At 34.8% G+C, this 26,726-nt stretch overlaps 1 long non-coding RNA gene across 6 annotated transcripts in view; it reads right to left on the bottom strand.

Moving 5' to 3' along the window:
• LOC125615259 overlaps positions 1–26,726 on the bottom strand; it is a 117,492-nt gene that overhangs the window by 51,851 nt on the left and 38,915 nt on the right. For 5 of the 6 annotated variants that reach the window (XR_007345832.1, XR_007345831.1, XR_007345829.1 and 2 more), the window contains one exon: positions 18,455–18,511. This is a non-coding gene — a long non-coding RNA (uncharacterized LOC125615259). Of the gene's footprint in view, positions 1–18,454; positions 18,512–22,256; positions 22,290–26,726 lie in introns of all 6 variants that reach the window. The other variant, XR_007345833.1, reaches the window with a different exon arrangement.

Genomic DNA, 26,726 nt, shown 5'->3' with positions numbered 1-26,726 from the left:
ACTGGGTACCTGCCTTGGAAGGATGAATCTCCCTGGCCCTTTCTCTCTCTCTCTCTCTCCCCCTCCCCCCGCCCCCATCTCCTAGTTACCATGAGCTGAACAGCTTCCCTCACCACACCTTTCCTCCATGATGGTCTTCCTCACTTATGATCAGAGGAATGGAGCAAGCATATCATGACTGACACCCTGAAACTGTGAGCCAAAATCAATTTTGCCTCTTCTAAGTTATTCTTGTAGGGATTTTGGTCACAGCAACCAAAAGCTGACTTAATAGTCTATGTGTTTATTTTTATTCCAATACAATGCTGTTTTGATTACTATGGTCTTTTAGTATACTTTGATTCACGTAAATTAATACTTATTGCTTTGTTCTTTTTGTTCATGCTTGTTTTGGCTATTTGGGGGGGTGGTGATTCCAAATTTTAGACTTTTTTTCTAATTCTGTAAAGATTGTCATTGGTGTTTTGATAAGAATGTCATTAAATGTGTAGAACACTTTGAGCAGTATGGACAACTTAAGAGTATTAATTTTTCCAACCCATTAACATAGGATGTCTTTCCATTTTTTGTGTATTCTTCAATAACTGTAATTAATGCTTCAAGTTATTATTGTAGAGCTCCCTAGGTAGTTTTATTTTTTATTTGTTTTCTTGACTTCTTTTGAAGATAATTCATTATGATGTATAAAAACAGTACTGATTTTTTGTAAGTCAGTTTTGCCTCCTGCAACTATACTGTGTTTATTATTTCTCATAGGTTGTTGTTGCTTTTAGTTTGTTTGTTTTGGTGGAGTCATTGAAGTTTTCAAAATATACCATTATGTGTGTCATTTGTAAACAGTGGCAATTTGACTTCCTCATTTCCAATTTGATTGTCCTCTATTTCATTCTCTTGCCTAATTGCTTTGCCTAGAACTTCCAGTACTATGTTGAATAAAAGTGCTACAAGGGCCATCCTTGCTTTGTTTCAGATTTTAGAGAAAAAGCTTCCCATTTTACCCCATTCCATATGTTATTAGCTGTAGATTTATGATATATGGTCTTTACTATGTTGAGGTATGTTTTTTCCATACCTAGTTTCATGAAAGTTTTTTATCATGAAGGATATTAAATTTTATCAAATGCCTTTTCTATTTATTGAGAAGATCATATGGTTTTTGTTCTTCATTCTGTCCATGTGCTGTTTAATGATTCTTAATGTGCATATGTTGAGCCATCTTTGCATCCCTAGATCAATCTCATCTGATTATGATGAAATATTTTTTAAATATGCTATTGGACTCAGATTGCTAATATTCAATTGAGGATTTTTTTTTTTTGCCTATGTGTTTATCAAGGATATTAGTCTGTAGTTTTCTTTTTTTATTGTTCTTATCTGGTTTTGGTGTAGGATAATGCTGACTTGATAAAAAGAATTAAAAATAGCAGCATAATTTCTACTTTTCCATTTTTTAGGCACTTAGCTTCATTTTCTTATCTGATCACTTGCTAGTTGAAATCTACTGGTGTAGTATAGCATTTACTTGTATCTAGTTTTTAAGAATATATTTTCAAAATTCTCATGTTGTAAATTTTATTTGCTATAGATTTTTCATGGGTAACTTCTAATAAAGTTATTTCTTGTTCCTAGACAAATATAGAATAATAAAAGAAAAAGCTAGTTTTGTTCATGAACATAAATGTAAAAATTGAAACAAAATATTAAACTGAGCATTGTATAAAATGTATTAAAAAATGCTCCATGACCAGGTGGGATTTTTCTCACAAGGCAGGACAGTTTCATATTGTTAGATGAAATCTCCTAGTACTATATACAAAATATATATATTTAATAAAATTCAACATGCAATAAGGTTTTACACAAATATACCTAACATACTAGGAATATATTCATGTTTATATATGGAATTTTATTTTTTATTTTTTTTTAATTTTTTATTGTTGGTTGTTCAAATCATTACAAATTTCTTGACATATCATATTCCACACTTTGATTCAAGTGGGTTATGAACTCCCACCTTCACCCCATACACAGATTGCAGAATCACATCAGTTACACATCCATTGATTTACATATTGCCATACTAGTGTCTGTTGTGCTCCGCTGCCTTTCCCATCCTCCACCATCCCCCCTCCCCTCCTCTCCCCTCCCCTCCCCTCCTCTCTCTCTACCCCCTCCACTGTATAACCCTGAGGGTCTCCTTCCATTTCCATGCAATTTCCCTTCTCTCTCCCTTTCCCTCCCACCTCTCATCCCTGTTTAATGTTAATCTTCTTCTCATGCTCTTCGTCCCTACTCTGTTCTTAGTTACTCTCCTTATATCAAAGAAGACATTTGGCATTTGTTTTTTAGGGATTGGCTAGCTTCACTTAGCATAATCTGCTCTAATGCCATCCATTTCCCTGCAAATTCTATGATTTTGTCATTTTTTAATGCAGAGTAATACTCCATTGTGTATATTCTTTTTCTTTTTTGTGGTACTCAGGATTGAACTCAGGCCTTCTACATGCAAGGCAAGCACTCTATCAACTGAGCTATATCCCTAGCTCCTGGCTCTGGACATTCTTTCAAAATGGATCAAGGAGCTTGATATCAAATCAGAGACATGCCGTCTGATAGAAGAAAAAGTTGGCTACGATCTACATTCGGTGGGGTCGGGCACCAAATTCCTCAATAGGACACCCATAGCACAAAAGTTAATAACTAGAATCAACAAATGGGACTTACTCAAACTAAAAAGTTTTTTCTCAGCAAAAGAAACAATAAGAGAGGTAAATAGGGAGCCTACACCCTGGGAACAAATCTTTACTCCTCACACTTCAGATAGAGCCCTAATATCCAGAGTATACAAAGAACTCCAAAAATTAGACAATAAGAGAACAAACAACCCAATCAACAAATGGGCCAAGGACCTGAACAGACACTTCTCAGGGGAGGACATACAGTCAATCAACAAGTACATGAAAAAATGCTCACCATCTCTAGCTGTCAGAGAAATGCAAATCAAAACCACCCTAAGATACCATCTCACTCCAGTAAGATTGGCAGCCATTATGAAGTCAAACAACAACAAGTGCTGGCGAGGATGTGGGGAAAAGGGTACACTTGTACATTGCTGGTGGGACTGCAAATTGGTGCAGCCAATTTGGAAAGCAGTATGGAGATTTCTTGGAAAGCTGGGAATGGAGCCACCATTTGACCCAGCTATTCCCCTTCTTGGTCTATTCCCTAAAGACCTAAAAAGAGCATGCTACAGGGACACTGCTACACCGATGTTCATAGCAGCACAATTCACAATAGCAAGACTGTGGAACCAACCTAGATGCCCTTCAATAGACAAATGGATAAAAATATATATGGAATTTTAATAGATGACTTGGGATTATGAAAAACTATTCTCTAAAAGTCTTAGCTGTTCAAATGTCAAATGGGGGAAAGATTGAACCTCACCTCAGACTACCTACAAAAAAAAAAAATCAAGTGGAACAAGAATTTCAACATTCAAAGCAGAACTTTAAAGTATTTAATAAAATTGTTAAAAACCTTTAAATATTTAGACAAAGACATGGGAAAACAGGTTTTGTCTGGAGAATAGGGATTAAAAAAAGAAAACTCAAAAATTTCTAACTATGAAGGATAATACTGGTATATACAACTACATTGGAAGTTTAGACTTCTGTTAATCAAAGACCATTCTTAAGAAAGTTAAAAGATTTGTCATCAAATGGGCTAAGATAATTGTAATGCATGTAACTGACAAAAAATACATAACAGAGTTTGCTAAAGAAAAGCAAAGGTAAAAAAATACATGAACAGAAATATCAGAAGAAATGATGTAAGGCAATAATTTGTGTAAAATAAAGTTCTTTGTTGTTAAACAGTGACATTTCAATTGTCTACAAAGAGATATTCTTTATATCTAGTTTATAAAAAGCCATAAATTAATTATAAACATAAAAGATGTTTATTAATAGAGATTGTCAAAACTGTTAATAACAATGTAAGTTGGTAAAATACTCTGGAAATAAATTTGTATTATTTTGTAAAATTGAACATGTACACACTATAGGACAGATAATTCTACTCCAAAAAAACCTCCTAGAGACATTTTGGAATGTGTTTACCAAGGAATAGGTAAAAGAATGTCCAGAGCCAGGAGCTAGGGATATAGCTCAGTTGATAGAGTGCTTGCCTTGCATGTACAAGGCCCTGAGTTCAATCCTGAGTACCACAAAAAAGAAAAAGAATATCCAGAGCCAGAATGTAATAGTAAAACACTGGGAACAACAACCTAAATACTCAGTGATACAATTATAGAAAAATAAATGGGCATATAAAGTTCGACACAGCAGGGAAAATAAATAAATAGAAAAATCACATGGATTAAACTTGAAAAAAATTAAACGAATATATTGATTTCCAGATACTATTACATAGTGGACTGTAGAAGTAAAACTCAAAAACGTGGGATAAAAAAATAATATTTAGGAATATTAAATATGTAATAAAATTAGTTTTTATATAGCAAGAGAGTAGTGCTTACAGATAGGATAGACTGGAAGCACAAAGGCCATTTCATAATATTCTAGATGTCACATTGAGTGGTGGGTTCACTCTGTTCATCATCATGCTTTATAATTTACATTCATGCAATTCAATATTAATGGGTCAAATGATACAAGACAACTAAGATTTATCTGTATGGAAAAGAAAGAAGGAACAAGAACAGAGGGACAACAACATGGTTACCCATCATTCTTCTGAACACCTCTACTTCCACTGGGTAAAAGGACAGGTAACAGGTGGAACCAGGTAATGTTTTCTTGGTCATGAGTTAAACACATGGGAAAGTATGTTACAGAGAATTATGATGTCTCTTCTTGTTTAAAGTATCATAGGGCTTTGTTCTCGTTGAAAAGGCTTAATAGAATTTGTAGTAAAAAACTGCAGAGAAAAAAAATGTTGTTTAAAAACAATATTAAGAATATAATTTGCAAACATGAAAAATATAAAATTTAAATTTTATTCAAGCTTTCAATATAGCTATAATTTACAAGAAATAAGATAGCACAACATTTCAACACCATGAAAAAGCAATGTGAAAGGAAAAATGGCAGTTTCTCCAACAAGTAAAATGCATTGGGACAAAAAGGGATGTGAATTATTATTTAAAATTATTTAATTGCAACATGTGGACTAATCATAACACATGGAAATTATTTGTGTCTTGTGTTAACAAAAATTGATCAGCCAAAATAAGAATTTGACCATTATATTTGGTCAATGATTATGTAATGTAATAAATAATTAATTTTGACATTAAATTATTACATTTTAGTTAATTTTATCTGTGATAATGGCTCTGCAATGGTATCTTATGGTATCTTAGTTTTTGAGATAAGTGCCAACATATTTATAGGTAAAATAATAATATTTAAAAATAATTGTGGCAAAAGAAATTGGTAGAAACATAGATCCCACAGATTAGTCATAAATTGATTTCCATTAATATTTGGGATCGTGGAGTTCTTTATATTGTTCTCTCTTCATGGTTAATGTGTGAAACTTCCACTGCAACATGTTAAAATAAATCAAAAAGAAAACGTGTATTTTCGTATGTATCATCTAGCCCATTTATTTACCTTTCATAAACATATGTAACAATAGCATAGTGCTTTTTATATCTTTTTTTTAAAGAAGAATAAAACAGACCTAGACAATCTAAGGAACTCATAAATCAAGTTTAAACTGAGATAGAACTAGGGCCACAGCCCAGAGGCTCAGACTTTTAACCAAAGTCTTCCCACCATCTCTGAATCCACAGAATTTCATACTCTCACTAGGTGATGTTCCAGATCATTATTAAGAAATGAGAAGAGCAAATCATGGAATGAGATGCATTCTTAAACATGTAATTGGAAGTGTATTATAATCTGGTAAACAAGTTCTAAAAACTGGGCTTGGGTTGTGGCTCAGAGGTAGAGCACTCACCTAGCATGCCTGAGGTACTGGGTTCAATCCTCAGCACCACATAAAAATAAAATAAAGATATTGTGTCCACCTACAACTAAAAGATGAATATTTTTTTTAAAAAAGAAGAAGAAGAAACAGCCCTTGGAGATTTTTTTTTTCTTTTTACATTCTTCCCCCATTACCTCTCCCCCAGGAGAAATCCTTGCCAAAAATTAAATGAACTTCATTGTTGCTTAACTGTCTTCTCTGAATAAATAAGTAAAAGTTACTATTTCTAAATGTGATATGCCATAAATTAAAGTAGCAGTTTTGGCACCATCTTCAGGTACCAAGGGAACAGACAACAGGTAAACACTGAGTTCTATGTGATATCAACCATAGTTATAAAATGGCTCACTTCCTAGGGGAGTAGAGAGGAAAGAAGGAGACCTGTATAGAGAACAAAATTTCATGAGTATGGCAGAAGGCGAAATGGAAATTATTTTTAATTGTGATAATGGTACTAAGATTTATGAGATTTTGGTTTTTGGAGATAAATAGCAACATATTTAGAGATGCAGTAATAAAATTTTGAGGATTCACTTTAAAATAACAGAAAGAGAAATGGAGAATGCTTAATTTTAAGTTTTAAATGGCTCGTGGTGTCTTGTTTCTTAAATTGCAAAAATATTTTGTATGAAAATTCATTTCTTCTTTATCTCTATTTGGCTGAAATAAATGTCTCTATGTTTATAAAAGTATGTTCAAGCAAGACACTGAGATTTTCATCTTCAGAAATATAGTAAAAAAATAGAGGGGTACAAAAATCTTAAAGAAAGCTAAATACAAAATAACAAAAATTTTAAAAGCAAAAATAAATGGATAACAGAATATTTGAGATTTCTGTCATTTTTCCTCTATACATTAGTTGTTTCCTGAGAGCATATTTCTTTCTGGTTTATTTTCGTCTTTCCCCATAGTTTGTAAAATATTGCTTTTTGTGGTTAACCTAATAACTCTCCTTGTCATCAACCCAAACCTGGTTCCCTAAAGCACTTTTAAATTTCAAAGTTAATTGAGCTTCAGAAAAGAGTCGTGCATGCAATTCTAATTTGCAGTGGAGACTCTGAACCCTGCTTGATGATGTCTCCCTGGAGACAAAGCATCAGGTAGTTTTGTCAATCAAATCAAAGTCATCATGTTCTTTTCTAATTTATTATAGTTATTTATATGTTTACTTATGTCTTCAAGGGAGATTTGATTATGAATTATTTACTGTTGTTATTCACTTGTAACGCACCAATCACCATTTCGAGACCAATTTAGGAATGATGTCTGCAAATTTCCAGATAAAGAAACCTAAGCAATTTATATGATAAACTAATGATACAATAAAAAAAGGAAAATGTTCTGCATGAAATCTCTTTCTAATTTTTGCTTAAAATTTCAGCAGTATTTCCAAATCTAGTTCTCCATTCTCCTCCCTTTTTCGGAGGTGGGGGTACTGGGGATTGATCTGAGGGGGCACTTTACCACTGATCTACAACTCCAGTTCTTTTTATCTTTTTATTTCCAGGCAAGATCTCTCTAAGTTGCTAAGGCTGGCCTCAAATGTGGGATCCTCCTGCCTCAACCATCTCAGCTGTCAGGATGACAGGCTCATGCCACCATGCCCAGACCAAAAGACCTTTTTAAAAGGATTGTTAATGCTGCTGATGTTTCCTTTCTCCATTAACAAAACATTTCTTATCTCATATATCTAACTCTTAGTCGCGTATACTTTTTCTCTATTAAATTCCAAATAGAATGTGAAACTCCCGGAAGAAAATTATGATTCATCTATCTTTCTCTAATAACTTCTGTACCATCTTAATAAAATGGTTTGTAGAACTATAGGTTCCAAAAAGAGTTATTGGTGGACTGATTGAATAACCCACGATAGATTCTAATATTGGTCTAAATTCTTAAATTTGTCCTTAATCTATACCCTTTGCCATGTGATTTTGAAGTTCTCTTTCATGATAAGAAAGGGAGCATAATTTGACTTCCCTAAATCCATTCATGTGACATGCTTTAGACAATACAATGTCAGCAGAGCTGTCATCAGCAGAGGCTTGGAATATATTAGGGCTTGCTCTCTTATATCTCTCCATTAAAAAACATTGCCAGGTTATCCTGTCAGGAGAACCAGAAACTCTTTCAACAAGGCTGAGAAAGCCCAACAATAATATCTAAGACCATCCTACATTAGCCAACAGCCAGCCACCACTCAGCCATGTGCGGAAACCCAGACAAGATCCGTACAGCAGCCCAGGTGACTAAGCGAGATACATGTTTTATGTTACTGAGAGTCCATAGTTATTTACTATGCAAAACTCTCACGGCAATAGGTACTGAGTCAAACACTAGTAAAATATTTTAAGGAGAATTTACAAAGTACAACTAAAGAAAAAAGTGTTATAAATGTTACTAATGATTTTCTTTAAAGTAGAAAAGAGATAGGGTATGAGAGACAAGAATCCATTCACTAATTCATTTGAAAAAAAATCAATCTACAACAATGTGACAGAAACTGGCACTAGAGAAATTTTTTTTTAAAATGAGACAAAATTCCCACTTTCAAATAAGCCTATAAACCAACAATATGATTAGAGTGTGATGTTTTGATTGGTAAACATTCTCCCAGTTTTCTGTGAGAGCAAATAACTCATAATGCAGAATTAGATAAGCTTTCCTGCAAAAAATATTTTTTGCGATGCCAAAGTACTTTGGGGGTTACCAGATAAAAGTATAAAGATATCTTCCTGAACAAACTTCCAGAGTCCCAGGTCAGCATATTTTGAAGAAAAAAATGTATAAATTTGGTGTTCCTGGAACATCAGATATATACAGATAAAGATGGAAAGTTATATAGATTATAGAAAATTAGATTCTTGTTAGAAATGAGGCTGGCTTTAAATTTGTGATTCCTTGCCTCAGCCTCCTAAATAACTGGATAACAGGTTAACTTGAACACAACATGGAGATGCAGGTATCTTCTCCATTGTGGAGAAGATGCATAGTAAGTTGCAACTTAGAGAGCTTTAAGCACACGTGGCAATAGAAATGCTGACATCATCAGCATAGGTAGTTAGAGTTGGAACATGGGTGAAATGAATGTGGGCAGGGAGACAAGAAAATAGGTCAAATTTCTAAAAGACACCACTATGCATGTGAATGGTGAGGTGCATTTAGGTTTAGAGACTGGTTGAGTGGATTGTATGGTAGAAGGAAACCATGAAGATCATGGTTAAAAAAAGAATTCAAGTGGTCTAAGTTAAATATGAAAGAAAATAAATCTAGAATGATTAGAGTTTTCTTGTATATACAGGCAACATTCTGCTACAGGCAAAGTGACAAATTGTTCTGTTTCACTTAGGAACCATAAATGAAAAGGAGCTGAAAATTGGAATTAAACTATATGTAGAATTCAGTGCAGAAGCCAGGTTTGTGTAGTCCCCTCTGTACTGAAGCACTACTTAAACTGAGGTGGAGGGATGGGTGTTGTTCCTTGCAGCTAAAATTTCCTGCCAATCTTTAAGACTATGGAGGGCATCAGGGCCTACTTTTTCTTCTATTAGACACAGGGTCTCTGGTTTTATTCCTAGGTCCTTGATCCATTTTTAGTTGAGTTTTGTGTATGGTGAGAGATTTTGTGTATGGTGAAAGGGGTTTAATTTCATTTTGTTGCATATGGATTTCAAGTTTTCCCAGCACCATTTGTTGGAGAGGTGATCTTTTCTCCAATGCATGTTTTTGGCGCCTTTGTCTAATATAAGACAACTGTAATTTTGTGGGTTAGTCTCTGTGTCCTCTATTCTGTTCCATTGGTCTACCAGTCTGTTTTGGTGCCAATACTATGTTGCTTTTTGTTACTATTGCTCTGTAGTATAGTGTAAGGTCTGGTATAGTGATGCCACCTGCTTCACTCTTCTTTCTAAGGATTTCTTTAGCTATTCTGGGTCTCTTATTTTTTTCCAGATGAATTTCATGACTGCTTTTTCTATTTCTATGAGAAATGTCATTGGGATTTTTATCAGAATTGCATTAAATCTGTATAGTGCTTTTGATAGTATGGTCATTGTGATAATATTAATTCTGCCTATCCAAGAGCAAGGTAGATCTTTCCATCTTCTAAGGTCTTCTTTGATTTCTTTTTTTAGGGTTCTGTGATTTTCATTTTATAGATCTTTTGCCTCTTTTGTTGATTCCCAAGTAGGTTTTTTTTTTTGAGGCTATTGTAAATGGGGTAGTTTTCCTCATTTCCCTTTCTGAGGATTTGTCACTGATATTCAGAAATGCATTTGATTTATGGGTGTTGATTTTATATCCTGCTACTTTGCTGGATTCATTTGCTAGTTCTAGAAGTTTTATGGTGGAAATTTTAGGGTCTTCTAGGTATAAAATCACATCATCATCAAATAGTGCCAATTTGAGTTCTTTTCTTATGTGTATCCCTTTAACTTCTTTTGTCTGTCTAATTGCTCTGGCCAGTGTTTCAAGAACTATGTTAGATAGAAGTGGTGAAAGAGGGCATTCCTGTCTTGTTCTAGTTTTTAGAGGAAATGCTTTCAATTTTTCTCCATTTAGAATGCTGTTGGCCTAGGCCCCAACTTCCTTAATAAGACTCCTTTGGTGTAAGAAATAAAATCAAGAATCAATAAATGGGATGGGCTCAAACTAAAAACAAAAAGAAACAATCTGTGAGGTGAATAGAGAGCCTACATCTTGGGAGCAAATCTTTACCCCTCACACATCAGAAAGAGCACTAATCTCTAGGGTATATAAAGAACTCAAAAAGCTAAACACCAAAAATTAAAAAATTAAAAAAACAAATAACCTAATCAATAAATGGGCCAAGGACATGAACATACACTTCTCAGAAGCTGATATACAATCAATCAACAAATATATGAAAAAAATGTTCATCATTGCTAGCAATTAGATAAATGCAAATCAAAACAACTCTAAGATTTCATCTCACTCCAGTCAGAATGGCAGCTATTATGAATACAAACAACAATAAGTGTTGGTGAGGATGTGGGGGGAAAGGCACACTCATACATTGCTGGTGGGACTGCAAATTAGTGCAGCCAATATGGAAAGCAGTATGAAGATTTCTTGGAAAATTGGGAATGGAACCACCATTTGACCCAGCTAACCCTCTCTTTGGGGACTTAAAAACAGCATACTACAGGGACACAGCCACATCAGTGTTTAGAGCAACACAATTCACAATAGCTAAACTGTGGGACCAACCTAGATGCCTTTCAATAGATGAATTGATTAAAAAAAATGTGGCCTACATACACAATGGAATATTACTCAGCAATAAAAGAGAATAAAATCATGGCATTTGCAAGTAAATGGATGGAGTTGGAAAATATAATGCTAAGTGAAGTTCACCAATCCCCCCAAAAACAAATTCCGAATGTTTTCTCTGATATAAGGAGGCTGATTCATAGTGGGGTAGGGAGGAGGAACTTGGAAGGAATAGACGAACTCTAGATAGGGCAAAGAGGTGGTAGGGGAAGGAAGCGGGTATGGGGTTAGAAATGATGGTGGAATGTGACGGACATTATTATTCAAAGTACATGTATGAAGACACAAATTGTATACAACCAGAGATATGAAAAATTGTGCTATATATGTGTAATAATAATTGTAATTCATTCTGCTTCATATATAAATTTTAAAAATAATTTTAAAAAGAATATGGCAGGGCATCATCTCAAAAAATGGTCATAGTAATATTTCCACTTCTCCAAGCTCTTGAATAACAGTGTCACCACTCATCAGCTCTTGGGTCACTAGCCTTTGGAGCCAGGCCAATATGTTGTGAAAAAGTCAGGGCCACATAGAGAAGCTACATGTAGATACTTTGTCCAAAAGCCACAGGGATGATCTCAGTTGTCAGCATCAACATCTAGACATATAAATGACCTTCAGAGAATTCCAGCTCCTAGCCTTTGAACTGAACCAGTGGATGCCAAGTGGAACAGAAGATGGATTCCCAGTGAGCCCTGATGGCTCAGTATGTTTACCATGGTGGTTCACTAACATTTAAATGTATCTCCCCTCGCTCCAAAATAATTGCTGCCTTATCCCAATTTTCTTAGTTCCATTCTTGCTCTTAATAACCTGAGCTATATTTATTCTCTCACTTCAAATTCAAAACTGGATGTCTCTTCTTTCTTTTTTTTCCTATTTCCTTTCCTTTCCCATTGACATGATCTCCCTTTCCATTTTTCAGGTCCATCTTACTATTGGGACAATAATAGTGCATCTTATTTTACCTCCAGTTTTCTACTATACAATCCATCACACCCACCCTTATGTAATTTATTCTCTCAAAGCAAAACCTTAGTTATGTTACTCTCCTGTTAAACCTTGACTCTAAATATGTGCAAGGTAACAATTACTTCAGCATTACAGGATTTATATGATCTGTTTGTATATGTAGTTTTAGACTTATAAGATGGTATAGCCCTACTATACCTCATTACTCCCATCACTCACTCTTCATAAATCCATCACAAACCTCCCCATTTTCTACTGCTTTCTTCAATGGCTGGAATATCATCTTCTTCAATTCTGTGTATTGAATCCAATCCACCAATCAACATTAATGTTATTTTAATGTAAGGCCTTTTCTAATTGATATAACTAAATAATGGCCTTTTTCTCTTAATTTCTATATAACTTGGTTTGTACTACAATCACTTAAAACCTACAAAATACAATTTGGCATTAGATAGTGTGTGTGTGTGTGTGTGTGTGTGTGTGTAAATTATAATCCCTTCGTGGAATAATCCATAGTGTACCTATGTGCTATCATGAGCCTGGTGTGTGGCATTGAAATAATCCAATATAAGTCAATGTTGGATCTGGAGGAGTTAAGAAAGAGGGGGTTAAAAAATGCAGAAGCTAGGAAAACAAGGAGAAGAAGGGAGAGATAATCTTGAAAATGGAAAGGAGAACAGTGGAGTGGAGAAGGGTATTGAGGGGCAGAGGGGAGGGATGGAAAGGGGAGGAACAGTGGAATGAGGGTGACCAAGTTATGCTATGTGAATGTGCAAATGTACCACAGGTGAACCCTGCCTACAGATACCAATTTATAGAACAACAAACTGATCGCAGAAGACCAGTGGAGTATGGGGGTAGGGGTGGAGGCCCTGGAGACTGAAATAGGACAAATTACTTCCATGCAAGTGTGATAATGTCAAAATGAACCCCACTATTATATATAGCTATGAAGCACTAATAAAAACATAAAAAGACATATTACATGATATAGAGAATGAAATAATAGGAATAACAGAATATAATATGGGTCCTGTAGTATTTACTATAAGCCAAGAATAATATTAATCATTAACCATGTCACTTGTAAAATCTCATTTAAGATCTAAAACAACCTTCAGATGTAGGTTCCAGATTCTGTATGTGAAGTTTGAGGCGCAGAGAGGTTGGAAAAGCGCATGATAACACGGGTGAAAAGTGGCAGAGCTTGGATTATTTGAAACACAAGATTTCCTCACAAAACTATTGATGGCAAACCAGTTGTTGAAGTCAGATTGAGTTAGCCTGAATCCCAGCTCACACCAACATACCATCTTTGTCAAACATTTAACAAAATACCAATTGTTTTAGTCAGCTTTTTTGCTGCTATAACTAAAGGATCTGACCAGTAAAATTTTAGCAAAGGAAATGTTTATTTGGGAGCTCACAGTTTCAGAGGTCTCCGTCCATGGACAATAGTTCCCTTCCTTGGGACTCCAGTGGAGGCTGAACATCATGACAGATTGTGTAACAGAGGGATTCAACTCATGTGATGATCAGAAAGCAGAGAGAGACTCGCGAGATACAAATATATACCCCAAAGCCACACCCCCAATGCTCCACCTCCTCCAGCCACAACCCACCTGCCTCCAGTTACCACTCAGTAAATCTCATCCAGGATTAATTCACTGATTAGTTTAAAGCTCTCACAACCCAATCATTTCCCCTCGGAACCCTCTCACATTGTCTTACACATGAGCTTCTGGGGGATACTTCACATACAAACCATAACACCAATGCTTAGTATATTTTCAACAGAATCTAAATTAAGATAATGGGCTATTTACAATAGCGGAATACCACCTTTACTGTGTTCTTTTAGTGATTCCCCATTTTATGTAGAGTAACAAAATTTAAAGCTAATTAAAGAAAGACTATATATCTAAATCCATAACATTGTGTTGCAGAAATTAAAGTTAGTATTCCAATTAAATAAGGAACAAATTGACCTAATATGGTGTACAAATTCTTAACTCAGAGTTTTACTGACCAAGTATATGCCACACCCCAAAGAGAAAGCCAAAAAAATCCTAAATTTGTTAACTATTTTTAAAACTAGTCTCTAAGCTAGTTGCCAGACTACAGCAGCATATTTTAAGGTCATAGATTTATTAATCACAGATCATCAAGTTTCTCCATCTGGAGTCATTTGAACCCACCTAACTACAGCAAGCTTCAAAACAAAAGTTTACAGTGTTCAAATGTTTACAATAGTATTTATTCTCAGTGATCTGGTTACTTCTTTCCAAAATCGCAAAGCCATTCCTTTAAAGCATGTTTCTTATGGAAAACAATTGAGGAAGGAAGGGACACCCCAAAGAGAAGCAGTATATGTTGAAAGGTCATAGAAACATGACAAACACGGGGAAAACGTGGTGAAATAAAGTGGGATACTGGAAGTAAGAGAGGGGAATATTTGAGTTAAGAATCTTAAAGTTTTTAACATTCTAAACTGACACCAAATCCAAAGCATAATCATTGGAGGCACTGACTGGAGTCTACAGTGCTGAAAGTTAGTGAGTTATTAGCTAGAGTTCAAAAGTGTTATATGCATGGACAGGGAGCTTAGGAGATCATTGTGGGGGGAAAAAAAGGTGAATCAGTTGCCAGAATCTTTTCTCATAATCCTGTGCACTCAGAAAGATTGCTTCTTCTGCCTGGAATATCTTTACAACCACCCATTTGCCTGTCAAACTCCTATGCCTTTTTCAAGTACCTGCTTAGTTCTCAACCACTATATGAATCATTCCTATGAATCATGTCAAATGAATTCTTCCAAGCACTGATCTCCTAGCATTTTATTCACACTTTGATTATAGCATTTAACAGATTGAATTCTATCTATATTTTCACAAATTTATTTCTCTATTACAATGTGAACTTCTCAATAGTATGCACCAGATTGCATTCTCTATAGCAAGCTCCGTAGCATCCATAGTGGCCATCACATTCACAATACTATGTTTACCAAAATGAAAAATGAATAAATAAGCCACCAAGGGAACACATAGTAAGATATCATTAGTTCTTATGCAAGAAGGCAGAGAAAATGACACATAGAGGAATCAGTTGAACCAGACCTTTAAGAGATGTAAAGCTTTCACTAGTCACAAAATTAGAAAAGTTATCCAGGCTGGGCAAACCACAGAAGCAGAAGCGAAAGCTTGTGAAACATCTGAAAGTATTCAGAAATGGTATGAATCCATCATTCATTACTATATTCAGATAACAGATATTCTATCTAACCCAAGCATTATACCAAGTATATGAAATAAAAACAAACACACAGACGAGGAGACATGGTTTTAACAAGAGAAAACAAAAATGAAAAGAGATTATTATTCAACCTGGAAGTATTATTGCAGAAGCATGAACCAAGGTGTGGGGTAGCACGGAGAACAGGCAGGGAAACGAGACAAGCATGAAGGCTTGAGTTACTAACAGTGTGGTACTTTACTGAGTATCTCAGGAGAAGACCGAAGAAATGGGCCTTCTAGAAAAATAAGGAATGGCTTGCACAAATGTTTTTACAACTATGTCTGGGGGGTCTTTTCTTCCCCCAAGGCAAGAAATACAAACGTCATTTTGTAGATAATAGCAGGCCAATAAAACTTTCTAAACTAGAAAGAGAGAGGATCAGTTTGTTTTGAGGAGAAAATGCTGACGATTCTATGGAAGCTGTACCAGAACTGAAAGGAGCTGGAGGTAGAAACCAGACACGAGGTTTGCTGTTCAAGCAAGATCTGAAGAGAAAGTAGAAATGGCTGGAAGAAAAAAGAGATTTGATGTGGTAAACAAAGGACCAATACCTCAAAAATCATGTCTGGAGTTTTAAATTCATTTAACAAATAATTAAATATATCAAAGAGATAAGACCATTTTATTTAACTAACAGACACTTCAAGTAGATGTGGTGTGTGTGTGTGTGTGTCAATTAGAAATGCAAGCGGCCAAAGGCAGAGAGATCTGTAGGGAACTTACTACAAAGGTGGCCCAGGTCATAGAGGATAAGGACTTAGACTATAATAATAGAAGAGGAAATAGAAAAAAAAATAAAGGAATAATAGTAGAGTAAGGAAGTAAATAAGATAAAGTAAGGAAAGTAAGTATGGTAAAGTAAGGAAAATGACTCGTTCATTTACTTGCTTATTTATTTACTTACAAATCATTTTCAAATATCATAGACCAAGTACTTTGCTTGGTACTGAGAACTCAGGAGGTAACAAAATAAACTTCCACGCCCACAGCATATGGCGTGTAGTGTTAAGAGGGAGAATTTAAGCAAGTAAACCTAAGAGGAGATACTACTTTACAAAAGTAGAGGGTGCTACGGAAATACATCCCCACAGCATCCAAAGTGGCTTATAATGTGGTGATGACTAGGCTGAAATCTGAAGGAAAAAGAGTGGGCACTAGGCAGGCTGAATCACTGGAAAGGGTATTGGGAGCAAGAGGAACAGCATTTGGGTGGGGGGATTATCACAGTGAATGACAGAACTTTAAGCTGAGCAAAGGTAATGAAATGGAGAATGCGAATGGAATCTCTGTATTCAAGAAGCTTGGCTGTCAAAAAAGATGGGTTATCAGGAGATGGATATGGAAGCAAAAGCAAGATTTCGTTTTCCACTTCTTCTTGAATGATAATTCATGTATAAGAAAATACACAGGTTTTAAGTGTATATTTAATATAGTTTTGAAAGATGACACACTCTTATAATCACCGTCTCATCAAGGTATGAAACATTTTTATCACCCCACATAATTTCTTTATGACTCATTCCAAGTCCATCTCCCAAGGAAACCACTGTTCTAATTTTTATCACTATAGCTTATGTTTGCTTATGCTAGAATTATGTGAATGGAAGTACTATTGTATAGTCTCTTTTCTATTTAGATTTTTCATTTAACATATTCTTGAGATTTGTCTATTTCTGATCTGAACAGTAGTTGGTCACTTTTTATTGCTGGGTAGTAGATGTTGCTTGACTTACAGTGGGACTGTCTTCAGATAATTCCATCATAAATTGAAAATAGTGTTAAGTAAAGAAAATGCATTTAGCACAACTCACCTACTGAACATTATATCTCAGCAATACAGTACCCTGTCGAGTGTGGGTTGTTTCCCTTCATGATCAAGTGGTGGCCTTGGAGCTGCCACTCAATGTCACTGCCCAGCTTTGGCAGAGGATCCTAAGGGAGACTGCCAGCCTGGGAAATGTTCAGCACTCAAAGTTCAATGTCTGGTTTCTCCTGAAAGAGTATCACTATCACACCATCATAAAGTCAAAAAATTAAGTTGAACCATCATTAATTTGAGGACTGTCTGAATTTCATTGTCTGAGTATGTCCTACATTGTTTACCTAGATGAATATGTGTGTAATCATTCTTGAACAAGTCTTTCTGTGAATAGACATTTTCCTTTTTTCTAGGATTACTGGATCATAAGTTAAGAGTATATCTGATGTTCTAAAAAAAATCCCAAACTGTGTTTCAAAGTGATTGCATCATTTTGATTTTCCACCAATACTTTATCAATATTCCAGTTACTTCATATCCTTTCTAGTAGTTGATGCTTTTAGTCTTTTTGAATTGTAACTCTAGAGCTCTAACATTTTAGTTTGTACTTTCCTGGTGACTAATCAATTTTAAGTATTATTTCATGGATTTATTTGTTGTCCATATATTTTTTGAGGTGTTTGTTCACACGTTTTTGAATTTTAAAAGAGAAGTGATGAGAATATTTAGATCCATAAAGCCAAGAATCTGTTGTGAGGGAGAAGCTGGAAATAAAAAAAAAATTCCCAGTGAGAAACAGCATATCCAACGTTTATGACTTTCATTACAAATATTGAATCAGTGACTTCTTTTCTAATTGGAGATTTATGAAGCTTCTGATAGTAAAACTTGAAAATACCCAGGAAATTACAGAGGAATATTCTATAGTGATTAAAAAAAAAAAAACTCTTTTTCTACTATTGCCACAACACTTCCTGACTGAAGTTGTGTAAGATTTTGTGTGTTTTCAAAGGGCACTGTTATTCTATATTTGATAAAGTTCATTGCGGTCAAACACAAATCCAAACTATTGCAGATATCAAAGCCAGGAGCAGCCATGCATACCTGTAGTCCCATATTCAGGAGGATGAGGAAGGTGGATTTCAAGTCCGAGGTCAGCCTCTGTAATATAGTGAGACCTTGTTTTAAAACAAAATTTTAAAAATGGAGATATAGCTCAGTGGTAGAATGCCCCTGAATTTTATACCCAGGTACCACAAAAGCAAAAACATTAAAAAACTCAGGTATTATATATATATTAAAACTGTATACGGGGCTGGGGATGTGGCTCAAGCGGTAGCGCGCTCGCCTGGCATGCGTGCGGCCCAGGTTCGATCCTCAGCACCACATACAAACAAAGATGTTGTGTCAGCCGAGAACTAAAAAATAAATATTAAAAAATTCTCTCTCTCTCTCTCCCCCCCCACTCTTTCTTTAAAAAAAAAAAAACTGTATGAATGAGATTAGCCAATATTACACAATTAAAATCAAATTAAGTGACTTTTATATTAAATTTGTCTTTGGAAAACATACGCATATTAGTGAGACCCTGTCTCAAAATATAATTTAAAAATGGGGATGGGGATGTTGTTCAGCAGTAGAATGCCTGTGGGTTCCATTCCCAGTACTAAACACACATAAAAAGAACAAGGTTTACATACATGAAAATAGTATAAATGAGATTAGTTAATATTATATAACTAAAATCAAATCACGTGATGTTTTAGGTTAAAATTGTTTTTTAAAAGTACACGATGAATACATATTTTGCTATGTACACATGCATATATATATGCATATATATTATATGTGTGTGCATATATGTATATTTATATACACATATATTTATATGCACACACAGATATATATAAATAATTGATGCTTACTAAGACTATACAAAATATTTACCAAAAGCTGACACAAGGATTACCTATATGCAAAGGTAAGGGAATTCATGCATAGAAATGGATGGTGACCCTCATTGTTATACAAAATTACATATAAGAGGATGTGAGGGGAAAGGGGAAAAAATATCAAGGGAGAGAAATGAATTACAGTAGAAGGGGTAGAGACAGAAGATGGGAGGGGAGGGGAGGGGAGCAGGGATAGTAGAGGACAGGAAAGATAGCAGAATACAACAGTCACTAGTATGGCAATATGTAAAAACGTGGATGTGTAACCGATGTGATTCTGCAATCTGTATATGGGGTAAAAATGGGAGTTCATAACCCACTTGAATCAAATGTATGAAATATGATATGTCAAGAGCTTTGTAATGTTTTGAACACCAATAAATATAAAAAAAAGGTAAGGGAATTCAAATGTTCTTCGATTTTATTGATGACACTTGTATTTTGCCATTTCAAAAATTAGCTGTTCTCTCATAAACACTTTGAATGGGTAGTATATTTTATGGAGAAATGAATGATATAATATTTTGAAGTTATTAATTCTATACATGATTTTAAAGACAATGTACTTTTATGTTCTATAATCCATAAATGATAGTAGTAAGATGAACAGAAGTAAAGGGTGTGTTTTAGTTACTTTCCTTGAAAGTGTTGATTTGCCTCAACTACTTGCCTACAACCCTATTGTAACATCAATGCTCATTTGTTAGTTGTGGTGTCATTTGAAGCTAACTGCAATGGACCACAGAAAAGTAAAGTTTCATAAGGACAAAGTTCGGCTGCTTTCTCATTCCTTCCTTCTGTTGCAAAGATTATTCCCCCAAATCAAATGAATAAAGAAGAGAATTGTAGTCTGCATTTTAGGATTGTTAAAGGTTTTTCTGTTTCTGACAGTTTGGCTTTCTTTTGTCATTTTCTCACTTAAATGTTGTAAACTCAGAAAGTGCTAAGCTAAGATTCTTTATGTAGTGTTACACATGCCATAAGACAATATTATTTTACCATGTCAAAGTTGTTTGCACCATTTGGAGCACATCTATCATCAAACCTCAATTAAATGGAGTCTTTCTATCTTCAACTAAAACAAACTGTTTACTTAGATTTTTCCAGTGTTTACTTCACAAGAGGTGGAAGACCCAAATAGCGCAGTAACATAGGTGTCTGGGGATCTACCAGGGGTCAAAAAATTTAACCCAAAGAAGGAGGCCTTCTTTTGGGGTTGCAACAAGAGACTTTCTTTTTCTTTTGCTAAGTAAATGGCAGTATTATAATGTTATTCATACCTCACTGGTGTCCTAACAATTCCTCTATTCAAACTGAAAAGGGATATATTCTCTTTGTTGCAAAGTATTAAATTTGTCCCTTGAGATTAGTGTGTAGGCAGTTTTAAAGGATGAAACAGGATTAGATAAGATTTCTTTTACTGAGAAAGAGTTCTGAAACAGTGCAGCCGAAAACCCTCTTGTATTACTTGTATTGAAAAAAATCCTTTGTTTTAACACTTCAAATCACAAGTCAAATTTATTATATTATTAGTTGACAAAATGTTTCTTTGTGGGGTTTTGTGAAAGGTAGGCGAGTTAGAAGTAGGAAAAAAATGACACTTGCCTTAATTGTATTTGGAATTTTGTATCTTTGAAATCTCTCTATGGCATTTATAATTTAAATATGTTTTAAGAGATGGTATAAATAGATTATAGCAATTGTAGTTATCTGCTTAAAGATTCAGAAGGTTTCTGTCTTTTTTGATGATATTTAAAATGGGTGAAAATTATGTTATATATCTACTGAACTCAGCCAACATTTGTTAAATTTAAAAGTGTCAAAATTATGTCCAGGGCAGTTATGGAAAATATGTCAGTGTTTCATTTGTGTTACGCTTACATTTTCCAGTTAATAATGTTGTACACCATAAGAAGACATGAGCAGACATTATTGAGTATGAAATAGCAAGACGTTTTCTTCAGGAAGAAAATAATAGTCTGTAATAGTGTATTGCTTCTCTAGTTATGTAATTTGGATGTTATAGACCTTTCCTAATTATTAGGAAAGCTACTATAGGATTATATAATACTGTATTTTCACTGAATTTTGTTTTAATAGGAGAAGGCAGAGGCTGGGTAAGGCTTTCCAAGATATACAGTAGTTTCTTGCTTTGGACCTTTACATCATAGTACAATTCATGTTTTTACTGAGTGTTATTGACTACAGGGAAAATCTTTATAAAAAAATAGATTTACAATGGGACACCCAATTTTTGTTATAAACTGCAAAAAAAAAAAAACCTTTATGTGTGAACATGGTGTTTTTGCCATTTGTACAGATTTTAAAGCTTAAGAGAAAAATTTGAGAATATCAGAATTCTACTAACAAAACAACAAAAAAATCCCTTTGTATCCTGATGGCTCCTTGTCATCCCAAAACCAGGAAAGCTTCTGCATACACTTTGCTTCTGCACATTGCCGCCAGGTTATCAATCTTCCCATGGCACAGCCCCTGCTTGTCATCCCATTTCACAAACTGTCCCTGGTTTCCCACTGTCTCCAGAACAGAATCCAGACTCTTTGACTTGATGTTCAAAGCCCTCCACAATCCTTGAAACCTCCCACCACCACTTTTCTGAGTTAATTGTATACCAGGCTCATTAACACCCCCTACCTAGACTCCCTCTACAAGGTATTCTTAGCAAGTCCCCATATGTATCCCAATGCTTTGTGACTTTCATTGCATTGCTCATTATTTCATTGCTCTTGCTCCTGATATATTGCTTAAAGTTTGTGCTTTGCCTGTTTTACCTTTCACCTGCCGGTACTTTAGGAAAGTAAATATTTGCTGCTCTGCTTCTGATAGATACAATCGTGCTGGTCCACAACCTGAAGACATTCTGATGTAATACCCTTTTTTGCATGGAAAATTTTGAGTCATTTGTTTCTTTATTGGCAGGTCAATAAACTTACCTTTTTTGCAGATTTCCTCTTGTTCAATGGCTCCTGAATATTTTAGGGTTCAAAAACAGAAAAAAAAAAGTAGTGATGCTTTACAGATATTATTGATGTTTTAGTCGGCTTTTCACTGCTGTGACCAAAAGACCTGACAAGAACCATTTAAAAGAAGAAAAGTTCTATTTGGTGGCTCACACTTTCAGAAGTCTCAGTCCACAGATGGCCTACTCCATTCCTCAGAGTAGGAGGGGAGGCAGAACATCATGGCAGAGTGTGGTGGAGAAAATTGGCTCAGACAGGACAGCAGGAAGCAGAGAGATATAAATTCCCCTCACCACTGACAAAATATAAATCCCAAAGGCAAGACCCCATTGACCCACTACTCCAGCCAAACCCTATCTGCCTATAGTTACCACCCAGTTAATCCATTTAAGTAGTTTAAATGCACTTAAGGTTAGGTTAAGGTTCTCAAAGCCCCTCTTACATCTGAGCTTTCTTGCTTTGTCTCACATATGAGTTTTTGAGGGACATTCTCATGTTAAAATTATAATAATTGACATGGAAAAAAATTAAGTGTGCATTATTTATACAAAAGGAAAACAAATATCCATATGTTTGTAAACACTCAGGTATTGGACTACATATTTTTCTCTTTCATTCTGATGTCTGAGATCATGTTGTTGAGATTTAATGGTACTGTAAAAAAGAAATTTAGCTTCTATTGATTTATTACATTTTTATAAATATCTGCCACTTTTGCATACATTTTTAAATTTTTTTAAAATAACATCTTGAATATTTTGTATTTAAGTTGGACTTTATTTCTGCAAAAAATGACTTTCTATAAGTAATTTGAAAACTTCAACACAAATAAGGACAACAGAAAGGAAACGGGGAAATGAATGAATATTAGATGTTATGAAAATGAGAAAGGAAATTTTAAATATATTAATATAGTTTTTGAAAAGTAATTGCTTTTTCCTACTTCCATGCCCACAGTATAGCAGTTGCTATGATTAGGAGAACTTGGGCATGGGGCTGGGTAGGTGAGATTTTTTTGGTTGTCATTGTTGATGATGCTGTTTTAGGTTGTTCTGTATTTACTTAAGGGATTTAAAGACTTAAGGAGCTTTAAGAGGCAAGGTTCTAGTGTATTGTCACTTTCAAAAATGACTTATTCTTGATAGTTTCCACCTCGTTCTGCATTTGAAAAGAAAAAAAAACTACTAATGTGCTAGGATAAGATACCTGTTTAACACTTCAGGCCTTTGACAAACAAACTTGCAGTGTCACCTGCTTCAGTCATTGGCCATGAGCCATAAAAAGTAACCTTACAGATGAGGAAATGTGTACCCAGAAGCCTTTGCCCAAGTTCACAGGGCCTATTTATGGGAAATCAAGACTCTGATCCAAGGAGGTTCCCTTTTTCTCTAATGTTTTTCTCTCAATCTCTGTCTGAAATTCTCTTTTACTAGGTCAGATGGATGAATTTTGTGTAATTCATATTTTTATGGAGTTTAACATGGCTTCATTTTCGAGGAGATTTCTGGTTAGAACAATGATAGTTCCTGCAGCCATTGCTACATGAAATTTAAATAAAAATTTCAGTCAGGGAATCAAGTTGATTTAAGAGTGCAGCAGCAGATTCAAAAGCAACAGAGTGAGAATCTATCATCCAGAGTAAAAGATCAATTGTAGCCACAATCTCTTTCCATCATTCAGAGCATCTTCAGTAGTGGGCACTATTGATTTCTAATCCTTGTAACAGCTGCCTTATTGGGTTTCTCCAAAGAGTCATGCATTATGCTCCTTACATACACAAACTTATTTCACTACCCCAGTGATACAATGAGTATCTTCATTTTGTGACTGAATAAACAGAGGCTTAGAGAATTCAAGTAATGTATCCAAATTCACATAGACAGTAAATGGCAGAATTGAGTTTTGAGGTCGGATGTCTTTTTCTAAAACCCAAGTTTTTATTGTTATGTTCTCTGTTTAAAATGACTAGTTCTAATACTACTTTAAAAAATACTAGCTGGTATATATTGAAATTTTTCCACATATTAGCAGATATCAGACACTAATGTTTCATTCAATCTTTATAACAATTATGTGAAGGCACTTTTCTCTGAATTCTCCCATGACCATAAGAAAACTTGCAAAAGTTACACAATGTCCTCAAGATCACCTGTTAGGAAGCAACCAACACAGGTTGTCAGCCTAGGGAGATAGCATCCATCATCCAATAGTCTGGACCATCTCTCATGGAATTATTTTCTCCATGAATACATAGCTATTTTCTATATGCATTAGGTAGGAGCAGATATGTGATATGTTATAACAAATGAATCCAAAATTTCAGTGCTTTATAATGACAGAGGTTATTTCTCACTCTTACTTGCTGTCCACTGTAGCTGAAGCTCTATTGCAAATGTGCATTACAAAAGCTAGACTGACAGGGCAGCCACTATCCAGACCTGGCCTTGTGACAAAAGGTGGGGGGGAAGGCTCAACAAGCATACCAGCCTTTAAACTTCCACCTGGAGATAGCTTGGCTACTACTGAGTCCAACTGGGTGGAAATAAATAATTATCTCAGAATAGTGGGGAAATTATTGAGCTGTCTGGCCCAGAACTACCAAGATATGCATATCTGTGCATAAAGTGACAGGATACAAATGATACAAAATCAGCAACTCTTAGACAACATCAGCTCTGAGATTACTAGGGAAAGATACACAAGACAATAGAGCAGCTTTTAAGAGTGAAGGAAGAAAACCTGCTGAACTAACATAATATGCTCCACTACTATAGGAAGTCCACATTCATAGCTCAAGAATTTATGATTTGGAAAGGAGACTTATTTGTAAAGAAATATTGATTAAAGAAAATAGTTATTGTCATACCCTGCTACTTAATGATATATTTAAAACCCCACAAATGTTTTCAAAGATTTATCTATGAAAATTGATATCTATTGCATTACTTAGAGTAGGAAAAATGAAAATAACCTAAAAGTCCAACAAAGAAAATGGGTTAAATGTATTTATTGCATTGTCTATAAATGGAATTATATACAGCAAGTAACTACCATTTAATGTTATAAAGATTGTTTATTATAGATTAGATCAAGTTATAAGACAGTTTTACTGTGTGATCTGTTTTGTATAATATGAACATATTATATAAAAGGTATATATTCAAAAGATGACCAGTATGTTAACAGTTATCATTGAGTCATACTTTTCCAAGTTTTGTTTTGGTTTTGTAACAGAGTTCAGGTGGAAAGGACCTTGATTAACAGTTTCTAAATTATATTGGAAACAAACATTTTCAAATAAATAAATGAATTAATATTAATTAAAATAATAAGTTCAAGATTGTGAGGAATAATACATAAGATTCAGAAAACACTAAATAAAACTATATGTTTTAAATCATAAAGAAAAAAAGAATTCAGGCAACTTTTGATCATCTTTCTGTCAGAAAAAAATTCATGATCTTCCTTTTCTTGTTCACTTTTCAGTCAATATGAGATTCCCATGTAATTTCCTCTTTAGACCATCTTCTGCACAAAGACATACAGTACCCTCCAACTCCCTCTAATTAAGGAGTTCTGCATTAGCTTATGAGTATTTATGTATTTCTCTCTCCCATTAAATTGTCAGTAACTTGGAAGGAGGGATGGAGGCTTATTGTCCTTCCTGTAACTAATATTACCAGTTTCAGCCTTCTCCATGCCCATCTGTTCTCCACATCACAGGCAGAGTTTCTTCCATATTAAACAAAAATCAAAATGATCAAATATCTTTAGGACATTCTTATTTCCTCATTGGCCAGCTTATTCTAGGTTTTGCTAAGTAAACAACCCCTAAATGTCAGGGGCCTGCTAAACAAAGGTTCACTTCTTCCCTATGTGACAAGTCAACTGGGGGCCACTGTGGCTGTACTCCCTCTGTCTCTTCATTCCAGGGTTCATACAGGCAGAGCTATCTTTGCCTACAACGATGTGAAAAGAGTAATGGGAAAGTCATGCAGTCGCTCTTAAAGCTTCGCTTTGATGTGATGTAAATCACTCTGGCTCATAGACCATTGGATAAGAAAGTCCTGTGACCAAATCTGCTGTCAGTGAGGCATACTATAATTTTATCACAGGCATGGACAACAAACAATGAAAACAATAATCTGCTACAAGGACAAATAACATTTATGTTTTTCTGCCATGTCCCACACTTTTCATAGATATTACTAGATGAAATGAGGAAAAATGAGCAGGAGTTGATGATTTTTATTCCTTAGTATATTGAATATTAAGAAACAATATCATTTTAAAGTCTAGTATTAAACAAAAGGCAAATAAGAAAACTAAAGCTTCTGAGAATTGTAATACTTCACCAATTACCAAAATATTTTTAAAATTGAGAAACAAGCTCTGAAACATTCTAATTTTCCAAGGAATCAGCACTAATATTTACAGAGTTTT

The sequence above is a fragment of the Marmota marmota genome, unplaced genomic scaffold (genome assembly GCF_001458135.2).
Source record: "Marmota marmota marmota unplaced genomic scaffold, marMar, whole genome shotgun sequence".
NCBI lineage: Eukaryota > Metazoa > Chordata > Mammalia > Rodentia > Sciuridae > Marmota > Marmota marmota.
This window is presented reverse-complemented; position numbering and strand designations above follow the sequence as displayed.